We start from the raw sequence: 9,478 nt of genomic DNA on the forward strand, positions 1-9,478 counted from the left end.
TGACATCAGCCTGAGGAGTGGAAATAGGAAAGAAACATCTAGGCACCCCCTGGCTTCACCTCTCTCTTCTAATCCCCAGAGGGTACTTTTCCTACTTTAAATGTCCTGCATTTAATCTGCAAAGCATATTTCTTTTTTTCTTTTTTTAATAAATGTAAAGCCTTGCTACCCTATTTGCTTGTTTTCAACAATTCTTTGTTTAGAACAACCACAACCTAGAAAAATCTCTAAAAAGAATCTCCAGAACCTCTGAACCTTGCTAACAATTTCATTTTGTTCTCCAATTTATTTATACTTTTGGTTTCTTATATTAGGGGAAAATGCAACTTTTAGCCTTCTGTGTCTGGTTTATTAAACAGCATTATGTTGGAAAGTGTGCATCCATTTTCCTACCAGTGACTTGTATTTATTCTTTATAGTACCACTCATTTGTGGATAAACACCATTTTCTTTATCCATTCATCTGTGACTAGACATTTAGGATGCTTCCAAGATTTCAATGAAATCTGAATTGTGAATTATTCTGAATTGTGCTGCTATACACATGAATGTTCATCTATCACTGTAAAATGAAGTCTTTAATCTCTTTGGGGAAGATACCTAAAAGGGGAATACCTGGGTTTTATAGAATTTCTACTTTTAATGTTTAGAGAAATCTCCATAAAGATTCCGCTATGGAAATAATTTTATTTTTAACTGCAATTTTCTTTTTCAACTTTGGGTGAACTTCCATTGTACTGGGTAACGTTTGAAGGCCTGAAGACATTGTCACGTATTCAGTATGATGTGATACACACAGGCAAAGCTAAAGAATTATTCTGAAATCCTCAACTCAGTGTTCATTTGAAGATATTTCCTATTTGGATTCTTACTATAATTAACTCTCTGTAACAAATGAGTAGAATCAAGAACATTATTGTGATACTAATAGGAATTTAGCATCTTTTTCCAAAGGGTTAAAATTTCTTTTTTATAAACCAGGATGATATAAAGTTTGTTTTAGTTAGTTTATGAACAAAACAGTGTTATATCTAATGGCCAAGAGAAAGCTCACATACTCATAGTCAAGACTTTGGGGAACCACTGGATCGTAGGTGTCCAATATTGGATTAGTTCACTGATGGGTTTATAGCTGGGTGTGATGCTCAGAGGTGAGGCCTGCCTGGCACAGGGTATCACTAAGGATTTGGCCTGAATATATGTGTCTACATCCCTCCTCCTTCTTTGATTGCTACTACTTCCTGCCTGTCGAGCCTGGAACTATTTCTTCTCTGTCATCCTCCCTTGCCATGGATCCAGCTGGCCACCTGTGGAGCCTCTACAAATTTTAAGCCAATATAAGCATTACTTTCCTCAACTTGTGGGTGTCAGGTGTTACGTCTCACTGATGAGAAAGTAACTAAACTAGATTTTAGCACCAGAGAACAGGGGTCATTGCTGTGACAGGATTTGGCCAGTGGATCAGAAGTCTTTGTAACTAACTTGCAGGCACAGTTTGATATGATTTGGGGATGCCGGTAAAAGAAACTGTTCTAAGACTCTATGAGCTGAGCTTGATGGAAGCTTTGGATCAGAGGACAGAAGTCCAAAATGCTGGCAGAAACATAACTGATAAAAATCATGCTCAGGAGGTTTCAATTAAGAACAAGATGGAACCCAGGCTATTTATGTTAAGGTTTGGTAGAAAATGTTTTTGTATTTTGCTTCTGTCCTGAGACATTGCAGAAAACCAAGATTAAGCGCAGTTGATTAACCTGGCAGAAAAATTTTGATGCAGTCTCATGTTGAGGTGATGGCATGACTAACATGTTGGGTTTTAGTTAGCTAAATCTTGAGAATATAGCACAAAAGACCAGCAGAATATTTTAAATGTTTTGAGTTTCTCAAGAAAGGGAATTCTGGAGAACTTTGGAGAGAGAACTTGGTTGCATGTTCTTGTAAATTTCAAGATTGAAATCATTGCTTTGAGAAGACAACTCCAGGATTCCATGCAACAGAATGGCAGTGACCTCAGGAATGGGAATTTAATTCACTGGGATTCCATTCCCTCTGCTAACCATACAGCAGAAGCCTTTGCATCTAACAGTAAGAACCAGAGGATCTCAGCTCTTACTGTAGTCACTGACAGACTTTGGTATCATCCATGTGGTACTAGTTTTATGCACAAAGAGAATGCAAGAGTTGTGGGGTCATAAAGGCTCCCATACAGATGTCTGGAGACTTGGGATGCCCGGCACTGTGCCTGTGAGAAAGCAGTGTGATAAGCAGCTCGTGCAGCAAGGTACATAGAAAGAACTGAGGCATTTGGGGGAAGGGACAGATCTGCGCATTCTGGTCACCCACCTGGGTGTCTGATGCATATCTGGACTAACTCACTGGCTACTGCTAATTACCAGGTGGTCTCAAATTCTACTTATTCCTTTCAAAGTATGCAAGTTTTGTCCTTCTGACTTTGAGCCTGAACTTCCTCAAGTGCACATCAGCCACATTATAATCCTTATCTTTTTCACTTACTCCCTTGAAGGTGAGTGTATATGGCTGACATCATTAATATTGACTCATCTATGACTTCTAAAGCAGGAGCATTTTGGGAAGGGTATTGGTCAAAGTTTTCTGGTTGCCAACAGGGGGAAGATACATATCTGAACTTACTGCATTAGGTGGTGCTGTTACAGTACAATTTTCTAGATTCCATTCATCCCTTAGGGAAGTAAGCAAATTTGACCACTGCGACATTAATCTCAAGGACAGTGCCTGCCTCAGATGCCCCTCCAGCCATAGCTTTGATGTGTTTTCCTCTCCCCGACTACCTCAAAGTTCTGCCCCTGTCTGACTATTTATTAGCTCTACCTTATAACTTAGCCGTCCATAGTAACTGGATTATAAATGTGTGATGCTGGATCAGAGTGTGCAATACTGGATTAGCCCACTGATTGATTCATAGTTGGGAGAGATGGTGACAAACAAAGCCTGACGGGAGGTGGCTCGCTGCGGGTTTGGGCTGGATGAGTCCTTTCTGCTCCCTTGGTGGCTGCTGCTCCCTGCTTGCCATGTCATGGGCTATTTCTCCTCTGTGATGCCCCACTGCGATGCCACCCTGCCTTAGATCCAGCCAACGATGGACTGAAACCTCTATAAACTCTGAACCACTGCAAATCTTTTTTCTTTTAATTTGTGGCTATCAGGTATTGTGTAACTAAGTCAGATCGCTAGAGAAAGGGTCTGAGATTGGGTAGGGTGAATCAGCCCTATTGATAAAAACTGAAATAAAAATAGACAGTACTAGGAGCTGGTACCAAGATTGAACTTCCTTGGTCACCATGGCATGTCACCCCTCTTTACTAAAGTGGGTTGCCACCACTGCTTACTAAGCTCCCACATTTCCATGAATTTAAAATGGAAAATAACAGATGTTTCTCTAAAATTGTAAAACCTTACTGCTGGGTAAGTGGGTTAGAAAGCCTGACTTGAAGTTGAGAATTTTAAATTCAAAGAGCGTCCTATGAGGAGGTCCCTGAGCCACTGAGCCCCTGAGCAACTCCAACACTCCATCTGTCCAAGAGTTCTGGACTTGCCAAGGAGCCATGTGCAATTTCTCCTGCTCCATTTTCTCTCCAGGGGAAACCAGAGCTTTTTTCTCCCTCTCTCTCTTCTTAATTCCAAAAAACTCCCAACCTTCTTTAGCTTTGTAACTTCTCTCTTTAATGCTCTGTCAGTGTGAGTTCAGTTTATGCTGGATTAACTATTTATTTATTTTAATCTTTTATTTATTTTTTTATTTTTGCAGAACCGAGGATTGAACTCAGGTCCTTGCACTTGCCAGAGAAGTGCTTATTCCACTGAGCCATCTCCCCAGCCCCATTATTTTAATCTTTTAATTATTTATGTATTTGGTATAGGGTATTGCTACACAGTTCAAACTCATAGTGAGCCTCCTGTCTCAGCCTTCCGAGCCCTGGGATTACTAGCTTACCCCTGGCATAGCCATGCCTAGGGTTCATGAACAGGCATGGCACATGGTACAAGGGACCAAACTAGGGACTCTGTGCTTGCCAGGCAGGCACTTAGACCACTGAGCTAGCTACCCAGCCCAGGACAAACTTTTTAGATGACACTATTTTATATCTCGTATATAATTAAAAATAAAAGGAACAAATGTTGCTTATTGTTTACACCCATAAGATACAGTGAGCCATAATTAGTCATTAGTGGAAAAGGTTTTCAATTTAGGGGATTTAAGGAAATGTTGCTAAATATTATATTTCAATTATGAATAAAATTATTTCAACCATTATTCTTTATTTTAACAAATCCTTGACTCCAAATAGACTTCTGGTTTTGAAAATAGTATTAAAATTGAAATCTCATTGATTTATATTGAAGCAAGTGAAAGAAATCTAATGTATCATTTGTTAATTTTATATGCCTTTAGTTTTTCTAAAGTTGCTCTCATAAGAATCATTAGGAAAATATCAAATCACTGGAGACATATCATCTCCAGATTATTCAGTGATTGTTGTATAGAAGTTTTGCTAAATGACTTCATGTAAAAGATCATACTGTAATGTTAAAGGGATTCAAAAGTCTAGCATAATTGAGAAATATCAGCCTGGGCAATAGAAGGCTGGGGCATTATTACTTTTAGGTTTCTTTCCTGGAAAAAAAATATATATATATTCACAATATTTTTCTCCACAAAAGTAAAGTGAAAATTAAAATGATTTTTGGGACTGGGGAGACAGCTCAGTGGCACATGCGCCTTCCTGGCAAACATAAGGTCCTGAATTCGGTCCCTGATACCAAATAAATACATGAATAAATAAACAAACAAATAAATAAATAAAATGATTTTTGAATGGTTTGGGCAATATCTAGGACAAAAATCTAAACTATACTCATTCCAGTATTCTTGTGCAAAAAGAGACCAAAAAATTCACTGGTTTATTTCTTGGAGTAATACTGAATGTTAAATCACATCAAAGCAATTGAAAAAAAATTACCTATGAGGTTTTTTAAAATACCTATATTTATTAATCAAAATACACAAAATTTTTGAAAATGTGTATCTTGTTTATAAGCTGCCTTTATGTTACAAACTAAATGTTTCTCACCCTCCCAAACTGACATAAAATCCTAAGTACGCGTGTGCTCATTCCAGGAGTCGTAGCTGTGGGAATCCAGTCCAGCCCTGTGCTGAGTTCCGGTGAGTCCCTTTATGCAGGGGACACTACAGCTCTCTAGCTCTCCTTCTGCTGTGAGAGGATGCCCATCTGTAACCTGCGAAGGATGCTTTCCAAAACACAAGCTGTTACATTCACCTCTGACTTCCAGCTCTCAGACTTGTGGGTAATAAATGTCTGCTGAAATAAGCTACTCAGTTCTTGGTGCTTTCTTCGTATCACCCCAAATGGATGAAGACTTTCTCTTCCCCATAAAAATTTTAGAACTATTTAGCACCATATTTTCCAATACATACCTAGGAATGTTTTTCCAGTGCTTTTATCACTGGATTTTTAAACATGCAATGACTCCAACAACCCTTTCCTGAATTTCTTTCTCCTTGAGTGCTTCCTTTATTCAGGTTATATTTACATTAACATCATTGAAAATATTTTGTTCTCTGTCCTACCTCAGTTGTGTAGATGCTTTTGCTGTAGACTTACCCATCATCCTCTCCGTCCTGCGCCCAGTCCTCTGATCAGAACCTGGTACATTGCCTATTCACACTGTCTGATTGAACAATTGAAAGAAGATCAAATCTGTCTTCAGCAATGACCTACCAAAAAGGTTATTAAGTGAGTGATTGCTGGCTGACTGAAATTCATACATTGATCTAAAGGTTAAATGCAGAAAGCAGTGTTTATCCAGAGAGGAGGAAAAAAGCTGTTACTGTACACCATGGCTAATTTGTAAAACTCACAAGTCTGACCCATCTCAGCACTGGCCTCAAGAGATACTGCACGTTAGAACTCTCTGATTTGCACAATACACATTCATATTTTTCTCTGTGCCTTTGGAAAAATATTAATACTCCATCTGTACATAATGTGCATATATTCCCAACACTGGTACAAGGTGAGTTTCAGAGCACCACCTGAAGACATCAGATGTCAGAGACTGAGCATTATAGTTGCTATCAATCAGAAGTAATAAAAGTGATTCTTGACTGCACAATAAAAATTATGTTTTCATTATCTTTATGGTATACCTGAAATGACCATGAAATAAACTAATTCATTGTTCTTTATGGCATAAACTGATTTTATTTCACACACCATCACTAGCAATTTCACCTAAATAGATTTATAAATTATCAAATAATGTTCCTGAAGGAACATTATTCAAAAATTGTATTCAGAAATAAATTTATCACCTAGGGTTTTTAATCTCTTACATTTTTAGCATGTGTATTATTGATTAAATATTCTATTTGTCTCTTTACCTAGTAAAAATTTATCCAATTTGTTAAATCATATTAATTAGTAATATATTTTCTATTATTGTTAAAAATGAATTTAAAATCAGTTAATGTTGTCACTTAATTTTCACTTACATTAGATCTACATTTTGCACATTTATTAAAAGAAAAGGCATGACAATTTTAATTTAAAATTGCGGCTACCCATAGGAATAATTTTAAAGAGTTTTGATGCCAACTTTTGCTTAATATAATAAATGACTATTTCTTATGATTGTAATTAGTATTTGTGACAAAAGTTCACTTCCTAGAACTGAGTTTTCCAAACCAGCGACGAGTAGTCATGTGTTCCTATTAAGTAGTTCACATTTGACTTATTCTAATTCAGACTGATCAGACATATGAGCAACGTGGGGAATTTTAGAGACAATAGAAAAGAAGATTATATAGCGCATTAAAAAAAGAACAATTAAAACCGTTTTTGGATCAGGGTCTTAATGTGCAGGTAGTTCAGGCTGGCCTTGAACTTGCAAAGCTGCTCCTGCCTCAGCCTTCCAAGTACTGCAGTCATAGGTGTGTGAGACATACCAACAAGCCTGGCTTACCAAGTCTCTCTCTTTTTTTTTTTTTTTTTGCCACAGATCACTTGGAGCTATTGTTTTTATCTTGTGCAATATTGGTCTATTTTTGTATAGACTCTAGGTAACTCGGTAAACTTGTGTAGAGTGCTTTCCAATTGTTGCTACGATCTAATATACATATTCAGTGAATTCTTATGGAAATTTGGGTAATAAAAGCAGAAAAACAAAACATACTTTGCTATTTTAACAGTATGTAGGAATAACAGATTCCATAGGGCTAATTTCAAGATAGTAAAACCCCTCTTATAATCACTTCAAAGAGATTTTAATGTCTGAAAGAATATAACATAGTTATTCTTATGACAAATGTTTTAAGTTATTATAAGAATAAACAACATTTCAGATTTGGAAGCAGGAACACAGGATTGAAGCAAAAGCCTCTGCACCAGACCCCAAAAGGCTCTATTGGGTTACTCACTGAGTTCCTGCTCTGTAACTACAAATTCCCCAACCTTATTCTTCCTGAGTTTCTTAGATTAGAATATGTAAATCTGAATAATGGGGGAAAATAATGGGAGATTTTTAGAGTTCTTCCACTTTTAAGAACATCAGTCTACATAGCTGTGCATAGAAGGGCTGAGGCATAATTGTTAACAGTTAGAGGCCAGCCTGGGATGCATAAGGAGTTGAAGGTGAGGCTGATAGACACTCTGTCTTCAAACAAACAAACAGCAGTTCTTTAAAATCTGCTAAGGAATTTCAACAATTAAACATAATTCAGAATGCATAAAATAAAGTGAAGAAATTACAAATGAAAATGAAAGCACTATTGTCACAATGAGTGACTGCAGGTGGAATAAGGGATAAAAGATTACCCAGAGACGAGACTTAGTTCAGTCATAGCAGGGCCTGGAGGGACTGTCCTGTACCCAAATTGCTCAGCTGTCAGGGAGACTGAAGAAAAAAGCCACCAAGCAAGAAGCTCTCTGGCTTGCTTTACCATATCAACGTAAGAGAAAATAGGAGAAAAGCAATTTGGGCCTGGAGCTGTCTCCAAGCTAGATTTTCTTAGGGAAAGGGAAGGACAACAGCCAGAATGACACGCTTCACTAACCTACACTTACTGTGTAATCGTTGGACTCTCACACGGTGTGCTGTGCTTCCACCCCATAATTAAGCCTTTCTCTCCTCATAGAGCCTGCATGCTTCTGTCCAGAGGACATCCACTCCTTCCTCAGCCAAGTTCCCTACCCATTATAGATCGAAGATGTTTTCCCTTCATATTTCTCCAAACCCATTTTCCATTTTACTATTTGTTTGTATTTGTATAGTTACAGGGTCACTTTAATACTACAAGACTACCCTATATATTTTCTTATTAGCATCATGATAATTTGCCATTTCTGCCCCAAACAAAAATTACTCATTTTAAGGATTAATAAAATAAGTCTAGAATACTTTATTTTAAATATAATTCAGAGGGGCTGGCCAAATAGCTCAGTGGATTAAAGCCCCTGCAAGCAGCTGCTGGGGCTGGGGGTTCAATCCCCAGGCCTGCTGTGCTAGCCACGCCTCGAGGACGCACTGAAATGGCAATGGAGAATGAGCATGGTGGCGCACGCCTCTAATCTCAGCTCTTGGGAGGCTGTAAACAGGAGGATCACTGAGTCCAATCTAGTAGTGAGACCCTGAACATCCTGTAGACCCTTTCCTAAAATATTAAATAAATAAGTAAATAAATAAAATTTGGTTACTCAAATAAAGCATATATCTAAGCAAATTTTGGTATTATTGCTCTAATTACTTCATATAAGCTATGTGTAAAATCACTGATAGACTGTATAACTTTTTTTAGTGTATTGCTTGTTACAGGGTTTTGCTATGCAGCTTGGACTCATACTAATCCTCTTGTTTCCAGCATTCCCAGCGCTGGGATTATAAGCATGTGCCACCACAAACAGACTCTGTGGACAGCTCGGAATTCCTTGGGGGTGGGGCTGGCACTGCATGTGGTGCCAGGGATTGAACCACAGTCCCTGCACTTGCCTAAGGAGGCACTTTAGTCCACTAAACTATCTCGCCAGCCCCATGGACTATATAATTTGATATATTTTTCAAATAATATTTTCCAGTTTGTAAGTTTATGATGCAAAATTTATGCCTAAATTTTGAAGTTCACATTATGTCTTTTTTATTACAGTACTGGGGATTGAAACCAGGGACTTTACAGTGAGCTACAATCCCCACACATTTTAGTTTTCTTTAGTTATATATTTTTGGACAGAGTATAGCCAACTTTCCTAAACAAATCTCAAAGAATTGATTCTCCTGCCTCAGCCTCCCAGAGTTTTGAGATTTCAGGTGTTCACTGCAAAGCCCTAATTATGTATGATTTATAATTTATATTTAATCTGCAGCAATTCAAATTTCATATTCCTTCAATTTTTAAATGAAAATTTCACAAATTTTTATTTGCACT

Source organism: Octodon degus, unplaced genomic scaffold, assembly GCF_000260255.1.
Source record: "Octodon degus isolate 3935 unplaced genomic scaffold, OctDeg1.0 scaffold00001, whole genome shotgun sequence".
NCBI classification, from domain to species: domain Eukaryota; kingdom Metazoa; phylum Chordata; class Mammalia; order Rodentia; family Octodontidae; genus Octodon; species Octodon degus.